The following is an 18,321-nucleotide window of genomic DNA, read 5'->3' as shown; positions in this document are numbered from 1 at the left end:
TAATATTATTGTCGTTATTTATTCCCATTGTTGAGTGGGTTTAGGCTTGTACATACAGGATTAGCCTTTACAGTGACACTGGGACCCCGGTGGCCCCTGTTTACTTTCGCTGTCATTCCCTCGTCAGTCACTCCTCTTTTAACAAACCTCCTTTCAAACCTCCTCGCTCCTTTGTGCGCGGCCTTTTGTGACGGGATGTGTGCGCACTGTGATGATGGTGCACGACTGGGGCCAAGGGTCAAAGCGGTTATCCAGCGCCGCACCCCCTCCCTTACCATCCCCATCCCCACAAGAAAATACATATATAATAAGTGAATGATTTCAAATAAATACATCCAGCCTGCGTGCAGACTCGAGCGCAGCGGCCAGCGGGTGCCATTACGCTTTTTAATTTTACTCTCCGTCCAGTCATCCATCCCTCGCAAAGTAACCCCCTATGTGAAAAAAACCTCCAGAGCGATTGTATCTGGGTTGCTCTCTTTCATCTTTTTACCCCCTGAAGCAGTTAACCTGAGCGAGGACAACGTTTTGCACGGCGGTGAGTGGCTGTGCCTGCGCAGTGCACAAGCCAGCGCGCACGGAACTGGGTGGCGTTAGTTTTAAGGAAGTAAAAGGAGTTCTAAGCACCCGGACACAAGCAGAGGTTAATTATTTAAACGAGCTTAAGAGACAAATAATCTGCGTTTTAGCTTTAAATTAAATATCCTAAATCGAAAGATGTGACGGTGAGCCCTGCTCTCCCCACCCACCCACCCACCCACGGAAAAGTAGAAACATTAAGACAATCACAAAGTCTAGTGTAAAAATTCGCCGCCACTTGATAGCCTAATACATCCTCTAGTATTTTACACCATTAAACGGTTATTCTTGCTCATAGTGAAACAAATGTGCCACCGGTGATAACCCCTCCGATAATGTTGCTTCGGAAAATCTAACAGAGGTGGTCGGAGAGCAACTTGTAGCATCATGAGCCACAGTGTGAGCTCTGCGCAGCCAAGCCCCTTGTGGAGCTCACTTGTTCCAAAATTAAACGACAGCCTGCAGCTGGAAACCCATATTATCTGCACTGTACGGAACACAGCAGACCGCAGACGCTCCGAAATAAAGGTTGTCAACAAGACATTTATTCCAGCAGGCGGAAACACTGGATTCAGAAAGCGCTCAAATTCGCTTTACCCTGTTATCTATTTATTTATTTATTTTAGAATTAATGCCACCACGCATTTAAATAGGAAAGACGAATTTACTCACAACAGACAGTTTAACTACAGGTTAAATGTATATAAAAATGACTCCCTTGCGTAAGGAATTATAATATGCAAACTTACTCGTGTTCCCCTCGTTCCCTCTACTCCAGACAAAGTGGGAAGATTTCTCCCTCCATATTCCTAAAGCCGTCCTAAACCCCTCCAAAGCTTCATGTAAGACCGCTACTCCCACTACAATCTGGCCGCTCGAGTGCCAAGGCCATCCGTGCCCGGTGCCCAAACCCACCACTCAACACACACTGAGGGGCAGAGACAAGAAGAAATGACATTTATTATACACTCTAAAAAAGACAATTCCAAGTTATTGTTTCTCTCTGCAAAAAGGGGTTTGCTTCTAACATAATGAAGCGTCTTTTGTGTGGCACAGAACAATACAAAACAAGTATTCTAATAAATAGCCACTTTTTTGTGAGGGGGGAGGGGAGGGGGTGCTCTCCAGGATGAATGGGCTGGAGCGGCGGGGTTCTGAAAGGCAGCTGTGCCGCATTCGGAGAGGAGGGGCGAGGACTTGGCGAGGAGCCCCCGCACCCCCTTCGCCTCCTCCTGGATACTGACTCCCATTACTGATCCTGGAACAGAAAAGGACGCAAAGGTGGGGGGGAAGTGGGAGAGGAGGGAGATGGGGGGGGGGGGGGGGGGGGGGGGGTAGTATTGACTTTGGAGCCTGTTTTTACTCAGGACATGCACTGATTCCTACAATATGATCTTGGAGTCATCAAATATTGCCTCATGCTGTGATGTCCACAGAATCCAATTAGATGTAACCTGCACAGCTTGTAAGCATGTGGCTTTGACAGCTTCTAGGTGGGGAAAGATTCAGCCTACACACACACACACACACACACACACACACACACACACACACACACACACACACACACACACACACACACACAAGCTGCATACAACAGACATGTAACAGACACACAGCAGGGCTGATTAAAGGTTCCTTATTTACACACAGGTTTACAGTTTTGAGATGTTTTTGAGATGCAGCATGTGTTTCACACACACACACACGGTTCGGTCTCATCCTCTGAAGTCAGTGTTGATTCCCTCACAGATTAATTTCTTCCTGGTCTAACCCTCACATGTCCCGTTTGTTTTGCAAACACAGGAGCAGAGTCCGTTTGAGCAGGTCCTTCATTGTTAATGAATTCAGCAGTGCTACTGCTGCTGATCTCTCCCTGCAATGCCTGTTGCAGCATCGTGGCTTCAGGGCTGCCAGAACTGAAAGACTCCCTGACTTGTAGCTGGCAGGTGTCTTTACTGCTTCATGCATCCATCTACCTACTGGGGGTGTCAAGGTGAAAAACTTCTAATAAAAGTAATTTCATGGCTTTCCATTGTTTGGCAATTAAACAGACTCTGGGAATGCTTTCCTGCAGACATGTATTATTGTATAGTAAGTTAATCAGCGCAACAGGGCACACAGCATTTATTTTACTCTCCCCAAAAATGTTTTTGTTTTAAAGTGAGAATACATTTCATAAATGCTTTAAACACAGCAGCACATTTTTTCCTGGCGTGCAAGTTCAAGATAACCCTCACGGTGTTAGATAACCCACTGGTTAACCAACTTTTTATTTTTTAATCTACTTTCTTCCCAGGAAAAAGAGAAGCCACATTGCAGATTACAACAACTTCACCATGATGCCAGGCTTCACAGATTCACTCGAGAATACTTTGTCACTTTACCAGACGTTTTGCATTATATAAGCACTACACATAAACCACACCAAAGGGAGATTGACACAGAGTGGCAAGCTAAGTAAAAGTGGTTGGGCGAGGTGGGGTGGAGGGTGAGGTTGGGTGATATGGCCAGAGGGGGAGATAAGATCAAGTTCAGATCTAAAAGCGTTGAGAAAAAGTAAGCCAATTGGCTAAAAGCAGAGGTCTTAGTTCAGTTCATTCTGTCTGTCTCCAACACACAAATCTCAATAATATGGCACTTAAAAATATGAAGATCTCAATCGGCAATTTAATGTGATGTAACATCTGTTGCGTGACTGGAGAACCAGTGTTTAAAATAGTTAAACTGGTTTATATGTAGGATTTCAAAATATAGTTTAGTAAATAGCTTAATGTCCTTATTGAGTCTAGAGCAGGATGGTAACCCCAAACTGCCAAAGTGAAAGTGTGTATTTTTTTTCTTTCTTTCTTTCTTTTTTTTTGACAAAGCGAACATAACATGTCATTCAAATCTGGGCCACTCTTGTCTACAAGCAATTTGTTCTTTTGTTGCTCCATGTGCTCTATTTTCATCTTCTTCTCTTGTTAGAACTGTGAGAGAAGAGCATATAAGGGTTTGATGGAGTGGTGAGTCAGAGACAGGATGACATAAAGAGAGAAAAGTGAGAAAAAGAGTGAGAAAAAGAGAGGAGATGAGAGAGAGAGAAAGAGAGAGAGAGACCAGGAAGGCCAATGTCAATCCCACAGCAAACAGCAGCGGATAATCATGGGCTTTAGGAAAACACTGTGTCCATAATGCTATTACCCAGGATTACCTACTCCAGCAGAGAAGGCGAGACTCTCTTCACAATGTGCCACAGACCTTTCAGATAATCATCTTATCACAGATGACAAACCCAGAAGAAACATCCCATTATTCAAGAAAGGGGGGGAAATCTACAGCATGTTTGGATGAAGACATATTGTAAGCCTAAATTATTCGAGTGGAAAAATATCAGATTTTGAAATTAGTACACCAGCCGCTTCCTCACTTCCTCTCTTTCATTCTCTCACTGTCTCTTTCTCCCAGGGTGCTTTCTCCTTTTCCCGCAGGGCAATTAGAGACAAGATTTTATGCATTGTTCAGCTTATCAATTAGCCATAACACCTTCCCCTCTGATTGGTCTGTAATGAACATAATGGTTTTAACAGTCAGGAGTTGCAACTCTTAGAGGTGCTGTGCTAATGGTGTCGCCACGGCGATGGAGTCACAGTAACAGCTTTGCGGAAAAGCAGAAGGAGGAGGAGGAGGAGGAGGAGGAGGAGGAGGGGGTAAGTCAGCTCTCCCTAACACATCTCTAATTAGAGCTCACAGTCAGTCATTACTGATGTAATAGGGTGTAACACTAATGGCTATCAGGCAAGCCTCCACAAACAACAGAGGGGGGCTCTTGTAAGGTGAGAGGAGCAGAAAATTTATGGAGGAGGGGGAAAAAAAAAGTGAGGAGACAGGTGAAATGGAAAGGTGGGGTGTGGAGTGCTTAGGTATGGGGGTGGGGGTCAAGGAGTGATTCAGGGAGAGTGCGCCTTGCAGCAGAGAAGGTTTTTAAGTATAGTAGTCAGACAAGGTCAGGGCCCATTAATGGAAAATCTGTCTTTGATGATAGTGAAATCTGTCATGCTAGACTTTGGCCAGATATAGAGATAGCGGGACTAAAAATGGTGAAAATTAAGGAGACATGAGGCTGGTTCAGGGAATGTAGATGACTGAGAGCCAGCCAGCGTGACTGTGAGGGAGGAAGGCGGTGAAGCAGACTCCTAGTTAACCACTTTGGCACTTAGACCTTGTTAGCACTGATGTACTCCGCAGTCCATTCAGCCATTGATGCATGTTTTTACACTTTTCAGCGCTAAATTGCTCTGGCTGCAGCAAAACAGAGTGACAGAAGTAAAGATAAGGAAGATGGTTGACAGGAAACCAGTGCTGGGAGAAATAAAAAAGTGTGAGGCGTGTAAAGAAAGCCGCAAGCTCTGCTCACCGCCTCTGTCCAACGAGAGAAATCAAAGTCTGAGCAACTTTTTAAAGTAGATGTGTTGTAGAGAAGTTTGCATTCACACTGTTTTGAGAATTGACTCAAAACAGCAGCACTGAGCCTGATGGTGGTGGAAATTGGTTCATTAGTCTTTGCACCAATAACATAGAGTTTGTCCAGTTGTGCAAGTAACCATGCAAAGGCAACGACCTCTTGAGTACACGTAGGACAAGCATGGAGTTGCACGACGCAAATCAGCTGTCAAACACATGTAGAGGTAACATATCCAGTGTTGAAAGTGAGCTCTTTTATTTATTTTGAAAAATAAACTAACGCCACTAACACTAACACCCCCAAAACATTTTTGGTTACCGTGAAACACGATGCTCTGATGTAGTTTTCATTGTTTACAAGTTTATTCTGGAGGATGGGGGCCTATCCTCAGTACATCGGCCATAGACTGCCAGTAAAAGATGGACTAACCTCTGGGTGTGAAAAATGAAGGCAAAGTATGAAGACAGGATGAAGTGCATTAACTTTACTTTCTAATAAACAGCAGGGGGTGAATACTCTTTCAAAGAGCAGTCAGATTGTAAGAAGGTCTCTGAGTACAGGACTTGACTTCTCACCTAATTTAATGCCACAGTAAACACTTTCCTGATGAGTTTAAGGTCACAACACTCAGAGCTTCAAGTCTTCAGCATGATGTTCATTTTGTAAATTATGATCTCTTGTGGAGTAAATAAATAGGATATCCATAAGGGTGTGGCTAACATAGAGTGCTTCCTCTGCTCTCTCCTCCGCACTCACGATTCCCATGATTTCTTTCCTGTTGCATGTTGTTTGATCTTGTAGTTTAGGACTAATGGAGAAAACCTGATTGCAGATGGGACAATTAGCCTCGTACACACACTCTAATTTATCCAAGTCATTGGCAAACCAATGAATACCAATGAATTGTATGTATTGTATTGAAATGTATTGTTTTTGGTTTTTTGGCTGCTTGCTGTTTTGAAGGCAGACTAGCTCGTGGATTGCTCATAGAGTTTTACTACAGAGCCACACTGAAGATGGTTAAGCATTGTCTTGCTGAAATAATAAAGACTTTTCAAAAAAGATATTGGGTAGTACAATACTCCTTAGCCACCAGCACTGGTACTCCCTGATGGCAGCAGCCTGCCCCAGCAGGACAGTGCATCATGCCAAAATACAAAACAGTAACAGCTCAGAATTTGACAACAATCCAGATAAAACATCAGCACGATTTATCAGAACAAGCTCGAACTGCAGAACTGTGTGCTGATGACAAGCCAAGGTGGACCCTGTCCTATTTACCCAAGACGATGAAGTATCCATGATTTCCAAAAAGAATGTCAGATTTTGATTGTTTCAGACCACAGGACAGTTTGACACTTTGGCTCAGTCCATTTTAAATTAGAGAAAGCTGCAGTGTTTATGGATCGAGCAACAAACTGTGTTCACTAACAATGAGACTTCCAAAGTCCATGCAGTGATTTCCACTACAGAATCAAGTCTGTTTTTAATATGTTGCTGCTCGGGGTATGGAAGATTACTGCCATTAAATATCGGTTTGCTGACTTTTACCATTTGTTCCAAGATTTCTTTGTAAGGTATAAATGACATTATATACCATAATGACGAAAGCCCCAAATGTTTGGTCACTGTACACTGAGAATTACGCTGCATCAATTTTTGAAGTATTTGCTTGGGCAGTCTGACAGAGTGGTAAACCTATTCTCATCTTTATTTCTGAAAAAGAAGTTTTCTTTTATGCCCAGTCTTATTACCCAGTCTTGCTAATTCAATTGAATATGATTGTCTTTGTACTATTTAAAGTTTAATATGGAATTTTAAATGTTTTGCAAACATTGCATTCTTTTTCTATTTACATATCCTGCATCAAACTTTTTTGGAAAGAGGATTTGTCTGAAGCATTTAGTGTCTTTGTTGCCACTAGGATATGAAGTTGAACCTCGAAGGAGCATTGTATGTGTAACCTATTGTGTGGCTTTACTAACGACAGGAGCAGCAGCTTGGCCTTTGAGGAGCTGCAGGACTTCAGGGGGGCTCTCTATTTCCGAACTCAGCCTTGAAAGTGTGTTTGATTGTGTTTGTGTGTGTGTGTCTGAGACAGAGGGGGGGCTCCTCAGTTGCCGAACTATAGTCCCTCACCCAGAATTTGAAATAAGGTCACCGTCCCCGGGAGGCCCCAAGTCAAAGCCTCCCTTCTTCACCTGCCCTTTAACTCTCCTCATCGCCTTCATTTCTTAATTTAACTCTTCACCTGAGTCCCATGTTTCTTTACTCCCTTAACAGTCCTTCTTTTTTTTGCCTTTGTTTATACTTTAATGGCTTAGCCCTCCAGTACATTCTACAGATAAATGCCTACCAAAGGAAGCATAAACACGAAAGAACAGCATCACAATGACCCAGCCTCTTGAGCTAATACTGAATATTGTACTTTACCTCAAAAGTTTGAACTTGCTCTTCTTGTTTGTTTATTTTATTTTGTCTTGTCTTATGCAAAAAGAAAAAAAAAAAAGCTCCCAATTATGTCATCGGGCCTTAAAACTGTAATTTGATTGGAGAAATGAATTTTATGGATTAGCAAGACAATAAAAACAAAAATGGCATTGTTCGTAGATAAGACAGGTAATAAGTGTATTAAAGCTTGTGGTCTGTGTGTGTGGGTCTGGAGCGGCACAGATGCATATCCAATAGGATGCAGAGTGAGCAGGACAATAACGCACCATTCTTATGCTAATCAAGGAGGCCATTAATGTTTACATTCAAAATCAGGCCCTGCAAAGAAATGCATTCACTCCCTGCTAAACTGGGGATAATTAGTTCCCTCTTAAACCCATATTCCATTAACTCAGGTGAATCCATCTGAGTTTCATCAAATTTCTGCCTCATTTTGCATAATAATACAATTTAATAGATAATGACATATTCAGACTACTCTGGGAAGACAAGCACCTATAAGAGAATAATATGTGTGTAAAAAAGGCATTTTTCTCTATTTTACATGTGTCTGAAAATATTTAAAAGCGTTTCCTATAAGTCAGTGGGACTGATTTGTGCATAAATTAAATCTTTAACTGTAAACGGCTTATTGGAGATTAGTGATTGAGGCATTTAATGCTCTCTGCAGAGTTTCTGCACACTTTGTATGTATGACACATCATATTACACTGTTGGGGGGCGTTTTATGTCTTCAGAGAATCCCTGGAATTATCAGTGACATAACAGACACTACGTTTAACTGCAGTGCACTTTGATGCATATTTGTGTGTGCGTATGTGTGCGTTTTTTCTCTAAAAGAAGAAAACAAAGGTCTACAAGTTCATCTACAATCACACATGCATGCATGCACAGTCATATAAAGCTAAGCAGTTCACATCAAAATTCTGATTTTATCACAATACAACTTTGTAGCACCAGTCACTTTTTCCGTGGTGTGTGTGTATATGAGTGTGTGCGAGTGTGCATGTAAAGAAGCAACTGCAATCTTATGTGATAAAAAACTTCAAATGATCAAAAAAGCTTTATTTCTTCTTCTTATATCTTACCTTTTATGTAATATCTATGTTTTTCATATATTCCTTTGTAACACAGACATTTACTATGCTGAAAACACTTATGATTTATATAGGTGAGTAGCTTCACATGTCTCTCTTTCACTCACTCACACATACACGTGTACACACACACACACACACACACACACACACACACACACACACACACACACACACACACACACACACTGTAATGGATAGGAGCTGGCTGAGGGCGTCTGTCAGGGGCGACTGTTCTAATCAGAGCAGTGGGGAGAGAGATAAAGGAGAAAATAATGAGTGTGGCATCAGGCCTTTCATAGCGCAACAAAAGGCCACGGGATCAGATAGACACACACAATGTGGAGAGGAGAGGAAGGGAGGAGAGGAAGAGAGGGAGAAGAGAGAGGGAGGGATGGGAGAAGGCAGCGCGATGAAAGAGAACAAGGGATGGACGGGGAATGGGTTTGCAAATATGCCTTCTTGCAGCGTAGGTGATGTAGGCAACATTATGAAATGCAAGCTTATGTCTGGCTTCACTCGAAGGGTGCCGTCGAATGGAGTGGATGGATGTTTCTATGACAACATCAATCATTCTAGCACGGAGTAGTCTTTCAGCAAGTACTGACTATAAATGCATTTGCCAGTACACATCCCTCCTTTTTATGTCTCAAAGACTTTGCTGGCCTCGTGCCCTCTTTCTTACTGCAGATTAGTGCTGCTTCATTTACCGCGTGTGATAATTTCCAGTCATCCTTTGATTATTAATGCTTAATTTATCCAGATTACACTCCTTTGATTATTAATGCCTAATTTAGCCTGATGACACAATCATTAGATGGTGCCCAAACTGAAAGCAAACAACCTTAGTGGTCTTCCAATGTACCGATACAGCCTCTTCTACAGATAATGATACTGTTCAGAGAGCCCTGCGAGTGTTAAGTCAATGCCCACATTTTTACCCAAACTCCCATCAAACTTTAAAGAGAAGAGAAATACTAATTAGAAACTGCAAGCTAGGAGAAATGAGCAGGCAGACTCAGAACAGAAAATCCTATTCAGAGACTTAATGAGCTTGTCGAAGCTGAATAATTGATTTCTAATTCTAGCCTGCAGCTGTTGACCCAACCAGGGAGTGTTTTGAATGGAAGTGAAATATGTTGCGCTCTGACTTGGCACTGTTGGCTTTCTGGTAACAAAAAAATATATTATCAGATACTCTCATATCTACCTCACACTTTCAGGTTTTATTTAGACCCATACGTAAAGTTTTCATATTTAATTACTCGTGTGCAGTGTACCAACAAATATACCCAGGCTCACCCTTTGTATTTCATCACAAAAAATTCCCTTGACACCTTAATCCTACTACAGATCTCGTTTAATGTTTTAGACTGGAGATAATTTAATAATAGGGTGTTTGATTTTCAGCTGCAAAAGCCCAGTAAGGGAAACTCTCCCAGAGTTGGGAACCACAGTCCATATCAGATTGTAGGTGTTTTATGTTTCGCTCATTTGCTGCGGAGTGATTCTTTGTTGCCCTGTGTGGACGATCATATCCTGGGGGCTCTGGGGCAGGAGCAGCATAGAGCACCCTGTGTGTGAACCACAGCCGCCCAGCGTCCCTGTAAGATGACCTCACGGAAAATAGGCCTAATTATTACCGTGACAGCCCATGCTATCATATTCTGCCAGATCAGTCACTACATGGGGGAGGGGGGTGGGGGGTGGAGAAGAAGAAAAATTAACAGAAATATATACCACTGTGCCACTAACCCACACCCCCACCCCCCACCCCACAAAACTGCACACATTTATTTTTAATACCCTAATCAGCAGGTCCCAAAGGTGGTTTGGCTCTCACTCACCTGCACAGACAGACGTAGCTGAGCGCAGGTAAGGCAGCAGGGAGAGAGGAGGAGGAGGTGAGTTGGGAGCAGAGCCAGAACGAGGCCAGTTTTAATGTGAGAGCCAGCGGCTTGTGCTGGAGTTCTGATCAAGAAATGAAAAATTAGCTTGCTCATAGTGCATCCTCTCATCTTCTAGCAAAATAATTGGCTGCAAAGTTGCCCAAACACAACCCCAATTTAATTTTTTTAGAGAGAAATGTTCTTTCTGTACAGTAGATGGTAGATGGAAGGATAAAGTGGAGGTGGAGCACAGAAGAGACAGGGGGCCAGGAGGACACAGTAATTACAAGATTCAGAGGTGAAGGTAGACAGCAGCGATTAACTGAAGGACCGTCCTACTCCTGAAGCCATAGTCATTAGGGCTGGATCATTATATGATAGATTTCAGGGCTATTTGCCTGGTTTTGTTCCCAGGGACAGTATTCCGAGAGACACCCTGGGAATCGGACATACTACACCAATAGCTACCTCCGTGAGAAAAACATGGCAAATATCAATGCTCTGTGCTGATGTGTGGTAGATGCTAACGATCATGCTTGGATGCTTTCCTACCAGACTGCTGGAGGTCACGACAATGAGTTACACAGCAAAAGATAACTTACAAAGCAACAGCGAGTTTTGAGAATGACACAAAAAGCTGTTTGTGAATTGTGTGAGAAATTACCCAGCTTCTTTTATCTTTAATGGAACGTTTATTGAACTTTCTTGCACTTTTGAAAAAAAAGAAAATTCCAGTCTTTTGTACCTTGGGTGTCATATTTGCAGGTTTTGTTTTAGTCACGGGGATATTGCATTCAGCAGTTTGCACAAATGCCAAGAGTTCAAGCACATCTAACTTCTTTATTTAGAGGTAAAACTAAAAATGAGTGCACAAAAATGTCAGTTCTAAGTTTTTTTAAGTTGTGAAATTTCTCATATTTAATCGGTTCAGCTAATCTGGGGATTTGTTTAAAGCCTGTGTGATGGTCTTCCCACTCATGTTTCTTTGAAGAAATCCTCCAGATTGTAGCATGCAATACAAAATAGGTTGTTAGTCCACGCCCTCTGGAGTGACTCAGTGATATGATGGCCCTGTAAATTGACATTTATCTGTGGTTTTCAAATCAAGCCCAAATCACAGTCAGACACTGTAGATACACTTAACATCTGGATAGATGTACACACAAGCTTGGCCACATACAGGGAGAGATCATGCATCGTCCATCCATCCATCCATCCATCCATCCATCCATCCACCCTAAACTTTGTTGCTCTATAAAAATGTCACCTTAGTTCCTCCTTTTCTCTCAACCAACTGCAGTCTGGTTTCTTTCCTGTCTGAATTCTTTTTAATGATGTTGCTATAGTTATTGTTATCATAATACAAAAAAACAACAACAAAAAAAACCCCTAAAGGTTTATGTTTGGCATGATAGCTTATTTGGGATTTTACAGTAAGTATAAGAAAATTCTAACAGCTAGAAACAAATGCAGCTTTAGATGATTATTTTATATCTTCTGCATGTGTTAACAGGAAACGTCATATTTTAGGGTTACAATCATCCCTTATCCAGATAGAGACACACAGGCTAATAATGTTATTCAACAAATTCTAATGAACAACAACAACAAAAAGATTAAATCTGGGTGAGGGGGAGAATTACTGAACAGGCGAAGCTGCTGTAGAAATGAGTTTCATCCAAAAACATTTTACACCATAGTGTAACTAGTGGCACCTGTTGGTTTTCCACTGTGAGCTCATTCATTGTGGGAGGATGACAAAAGAAAAGCAGCTTCTTTTTTTCTCTGTGAGAGGTCACAGAAGATGGTAGCCTCACTCTGGTCTGAGTTTTATTTGTGGCAAGAGATTTACAGTATTTTTTAATGTCTCAGTTTGTTTAACAGAACTTGATTTGTATGTCTTATGCTCATTTTGAGATGCAAATCATGTTGCATGCATGTTAATGTTATTGTTATGTTTGAAATAAGTTAGTGGGTTTTTCCTTGTGTTGGAATTGTTTAATCCTTAATTTTGTAAATATTGTCTGTGTTTTACAGTGATTACTAGTTCGTCCTAATAGTGTTTCCTACTATCTTTTTGTGGTTGGAATATTACTATCCCATCCAGCCCTGGATGGCCTATGAAAGAAAAGACCTTTGAGTGCCTCTTGAAAGGACAGACTAACTTCTTTTATTTAATTTATTTTGTTGTTTGTTGGTTGGTGTGACCTGTGATTTACTACTATTGACTGTTATTCTTTCAGGTTCTTAATTACAGTGATTTATAGAGTCATAGTAAAAAAAAAAAAAAAGGACAAACTGTCAATTCTAAGGCACAGTATAATAAAAAGTGATCTATAACTTATCAGGTCTTAAAATTAGGAAAAATACAACTTGAGATGAACACAAACACATGAAGTATGAGACTATAACATTATGTCTCCACCAAAATTAAGCCAAATGTAAAACTCATGTGTCTCCATGATTCAGTAGCTTGTAGAACCACTTTTGGCAGCAACAACTTGAAGTAATCATTTTCTGATGCTGCATTTCCATCAGTACCTACTCAGCACGACTCAAGTCAGCACGGTTTGTAGGCATTTCCATTAGATCCTGGTACCAGGTACTTTTTTAGTACCCGCACAGCAGGGGTTCCAAGCCATCCGATGTGATCCGAAAATGTGACGTCAAAGAACAACATACCACTGATTGGCCAGGGAGTGTCGTCACTAGCAGAGTCATGAGAGCGACTCGTTGACCAGAATCGGTGGCGCCATTTTTAAAACCCAACAGCAAGAACCTGGAGGCACGCATACCAACAACGCGGTCGAATGAGGAGGTACAGACATTTCTGTGCTTGGTGGGAGATGAGACGAGAAATGAGAAAGTTTATCAGGAGGTCTCCGCTCTAATGGCTGCTCAAAGGTACCATCGCACAACACAGCAGAGTATACAAAAGCTTACACACTTTGAGTCACATACAAATTACATCACGAGACTTCTGCCTGTGGTGCTACATCGACTCCACCCACACTGAGGCGGTCCTCAATTGTAATGGAAACAAAACAAAACTGTGGCGAGTCGTGCCGAGTCGAGTTGACCCGCGCTGAGTAGGCACTAATGGAAATGAGGCATGAATGACTTTATCGGTCTCTCACATCATTGTTGAGGAATTCTGGCCCACTCTTCTTTACAAAGTTGCTTCAGTTCATTGAGGTTTGCAGGTATTTATGCACAGCTCTCTTAAGCATTTCATTCACGTTGAGGTCTGGACTTTGACTGGGCTGTTGCAACGGCCATTCAGTTGTAGATTTTCTGCTGTGCGTGGGATCATTGTCTTATTATATGACCCAAATTCTGCCAACACAGTACACAAAGGAGTTCAAGGTCGACTCAATGACTGCAAGGTGCCCAAATTGTGTGACTATAAAACAAGCTCAATCACAGTTGGTATGAGGTGTTTGTGCTGATATGCTGTGTTTGGGTTTCTCCAAATGTGGTGCTGTGCATGATGTTCAGATATCTCCACTTTGGTCTCATCTGTCCAAAGGACATTTTTCCAGAAGTCTCATGGTTTGTTCAGATGCAGCTTTGCAAACCTAAGTTGTGCTGTCATGTTCTTTTTAGAGAGAAGAGGCTTTCTCCCAGCAACCCTTTCAAACAAGCAATCCTCATTCATCTTTCTCCAACTGGAATGTCATGAAATTTAACATTGAACATGTTATTGACGACCTATAGAGTCTAACATATAGTTTCTCTGAGCATTGATCTGATTTGGGGATGAATTTGCTGGGACATCTGGGAAGAATGATGATTGTTTTGAATGTTTTCCACTTGCGAATAATCTTTCTCACTGTCGAATGATGAACTTCAAATTGCTTGGTAATAACTATATAACCCTTCCCATATTAATGGGCAGCAACAACTTGGTATTGTGTTAACAAACACCTGAATGCTCCTGTATTTTTGCTAAACAATGGCACTGTGATATGATGTGTACTGTTCGTAATAAATAGTATCATGTGTAAATCTGCCTCGGCATGGTCTCTCATGTGTTGTCCAAGCTCTTCTATAGAAGAACAGACAAATGGATAAGGTTAAGCATTTAACATGTTGGCTATAACAGAAGACTAAAAGGTCTGAAGCATGATGGAAATTTCATGCACACATAGAGAGGTGCAGCACATTCTCATGCATACTTACAGGAAGTTTTTTTTTTTTTTTCAATCCCTCATGAAAAACCATCAGGGAGACATCTGATTGTCCTACCTCAAAATAATTGTGGAACAAATTTACATATAGAGCAGGAAAATTAGATCTTACTGCAAATCAGCACAGTAGGCGAATGTGGAGACAAATTTTAATTCCAGGTGTAATGGGGCACATTTAAAACTGTCCACTTGTGATCAGAGAACAGATGCTGATTTAACAGCAAAGGGTGATCACACCACGTGGGGATTTGATTTGATTTTGTTTTCTGCTCTTTGCATGATGTTAATTGATAAATTAAGAAAGTAAAACATGTCAACAGGATTATAAATGACACACAAAGACACACACACGCACACACACACACACACACACACACACACACACACACACACACACACACACACACACACACACACACACACACACACACACACAAAATCAGGCAACAGTAATGAGCTAATAATGAGATTAATTCCACTGATTACAAAATCAGCTTTCATTTAAAACCACTGTATTTTCATTTATGGGTTTCTGATTTTGTGTGTGTGTGTGTGTGTGTGTGTGTGTGTGTGTGTGTGTGTGTGTGTGTGTGTGTGTGTGTGTGTGGGCATCTCTTTAGCTTTTTTATTATTATTTTTTTTTTTGGCTGGAAAAGAAAAGCAGACTGTAGAAGTCCTTGTAACCCAGCCCTGCCCTCCACCCCCAGACCCTCTCGCTGTCAGTGGCCATGTGTAGTGTGTAACAGGCACTGACAGTTGTTGTGCAGGTCAGTAACCCTGTGGCCTTGTCTAATTGAGGCTAAGGATCCCGGCTTGTCCTGCCATCTATAATTAACCACATCATCTGCAGCCGTATGAAAGATTCAGCTGGACTGGGAGTGGCCGACACATGATCCCGCTGTTAGTGTTTACTGCTTGTGTGTATAAATGTGTGTGTGTGTGTGTTAGTGAATACATCATAGTCACGGTGACTTAGAGAATCTTCTGATTTACCCAACAGGTGAAATAATGAATTTTATTGCAATAATATGTCAATGTACTCTAAGTGACCAGATTTGCATGTATGTATTCAACCCTATAACTGCAATGTTGCTGGTGTCTGTAATGTTATTGCCAGTAAAAGCTAGCAATACTTGCAGTAAATCCAAGGTATCCTTGTTACCTACACTTTAATTCCCATTGCTTCCTCCCAAGCTTGAGCTTTGCCATGACAGAAACTTGAAGTGTACTCTACACCTTTCAAACACCTTGGCTCTGCCTTCCCCTGCCCTTCCCTGCCTCCTCCACCTCTTCCATCCTCCTCCTGTTCGCTCAGCTCTCTCAGCTCACCCTGCCCCACTCAACTCCTCTCTCTGTCCTGTCGATGCCTTTGAAATAGGGCTTTCAAAAATGCTGCTTTTTGAATTAATGAATCATTTTTCGCCAGGTGTTGTCGCAAGAGGAGGAGGGAAGAGGTGGGGTGGGGATTGAGGGGAGTAAAGAGGGAGTGGGGCTAATAAATACAGAGTGGAGAGAGTCTCACCACTAGCAATCCCTCTCCTCCCTTTGCCCCCCCCCCCCCCCCCCCCCCCCATCCACCTCTCCTCACCCAACACACACACACACACACACACACACACACACACACACACACACGCCTTTGCTTTCCTCCCACGCCCCTCCACCCCCAGCCCTAGATGAAAGGCCTAGCTCGTTCCTGTACCTTTAATTTAAAGCTGAAAAGGAAAACGAGAGCGGGGGTGCGAAACACGCTTATGAATATGGAGAAAATTGAATGAGAACCGTCCCTTTGAATAAATCAGTATGAATATCCCTTGGCCTTGTTGGGAGGAAGGTCGCAGGAGACCCTTGGATATACAGATGGGAGTGCAGCTTGATGGACCAATATGTGTGTATGTGCATGTAGAACATACTCTGTGCTCTTACCATGTGTATGCATTTGTTTTGAGAAGTTTATGATATTTTTTTGATGGTTTGGTACAAAGGAAATTAAAGACAAAATTTGTTGATTAAATGAAAAAATGTTACTATTCGATGGACTTCATTAAACAGATGATTTGAATGACTGATTCAACAGATATAACAGCCTATAACGTCAGTGTCCATAAGCAGATGCCTGTCGCAGAAGTGAGTTCACCTTGAGTTGCACATGGCCTTGCAAAGCATGAAAAGTAGAAAGTACTAAAAGCCATATGTATAATCAGAAGTACTGCATATGAAGACATGCAGAAGATTGCGACGGCGTTGCTGCAGACCAAGTTTGGTCATCATATAGTGCTCAAGACTACAAACAAGCAGTAAACAAACTGCTGATTATGTGGGAGTTAAAGTTCAAATTAAAAGTATTGTTAAAGATGTTTGACAGCATTTTCCTGCACAGAAAGAGAATGGCGACAACTGCAACCATATATCTTTAACTAATTACAAAACTGCATCAGATTCTGATTCACTTTGGGCAACACTGAATGATCACACTGTACACTCGCTGTCCAGTATGATGAAAGTGTGTGTGTGTGTGTGTGTGTGTGTGTGTGTGTGTGTGTGTGTGTGTGTGTGTGTGTGTGTGTGTGTGTGTGTGCGTGTGTGCGCGCGCGTGCGCGTGTCAGAAAAGAGTGATGGAACAGATAGATATTTAGTTGTAGAACAAACTCAATCACTGTATATTCATCACTGTGAACTCCTGCCATAGAATTGCAGTGTGATCTATCAAAGCAACCTAAACATGACAGAATCTATTGTTTTCAGCAGGAAGCTATTAAATCAGCAGGTAGTAATGAAAGACAGAAAACATAATGGCAATAAGAATGTTTGCCACATCATGCAATGGGCTTTGAGACTTCTAAGTGTATTTTTCCTGCATTCCGACACGCATCTGAAGTGCCAAAACACCACAACAAGGCTCTTAAGAACATTTGTGCAAAACAATAACATACTGCAACCTTGACAAAAATATATCACATTATTGCTGAAAAGCTAAGTTTTTCTAAATTATTTTTCATGTGGTGCTGAAATAAACAGCAGGGCAACATGTCCGTGGCCCAGCAGGTTCATGGCTGCCTTACTGCTCATAGTGCTTTTTCATTGTGCGCTGTTCTGGACAATGTGATGCAGGGGAATTGAAAAATCATCTAAGAACATGATGCATGAACTCCCTGACAAATCACAGGGCACAGTGATAACAGTATATATGTAAAAAATTAGACGATGCCCATGAGGACCATTCAAATACAGTGTACCTGTGTTCCCCTTTGTTACACTTTTCTCACTGTATTTCCTGTCTCTACCCATCTTCAACTGTTTATAACACTAAAATACAAACAGAATCTTTTATAAATGAAATGAAAATGAATAATAAAAGCAACACAACAATTGCTATGAAGTAAAATCACAAGTATGTATGGAGTATATTTTGCGGCCTGACTGCAACAGCTGTAACTTCTACTTATTTTTTTTTTTTTAAAAAGTAGTTAAAATTTTGGCGTTATTTTTTAGATGAGAGCTATAAATTACACAAAAATGAAAACAATGTATAGACAGAAACTGGAATTGATGCAGTATGCTAAAAGAGCAATAAACCAAATAAAATGTTCATACACTAAATTGCCAAAAGTATTCACTCGTCTGCCTTCACATGCATATGAACTTGAGTGACCTCCCATTCTTAATCC

This window comes from Archocentrus centrarchus, chromosome 21 (assembly GCF_007364275.1).
Source record: "Archocentrus centrarchus isolate MPI-CPG fArcCen1 chromosome 21, fArcCen1, whole genome shotgun sequence".
Lineage (NCBI taxonomy): Eukaryota > Metazoa > Chordata > Actinopteri > Cichliformes > Cichlidae > Archocentrus > Archocentrus centrarchus.
Note: the sequence above shows the minus strand (reverse complement) of the source record.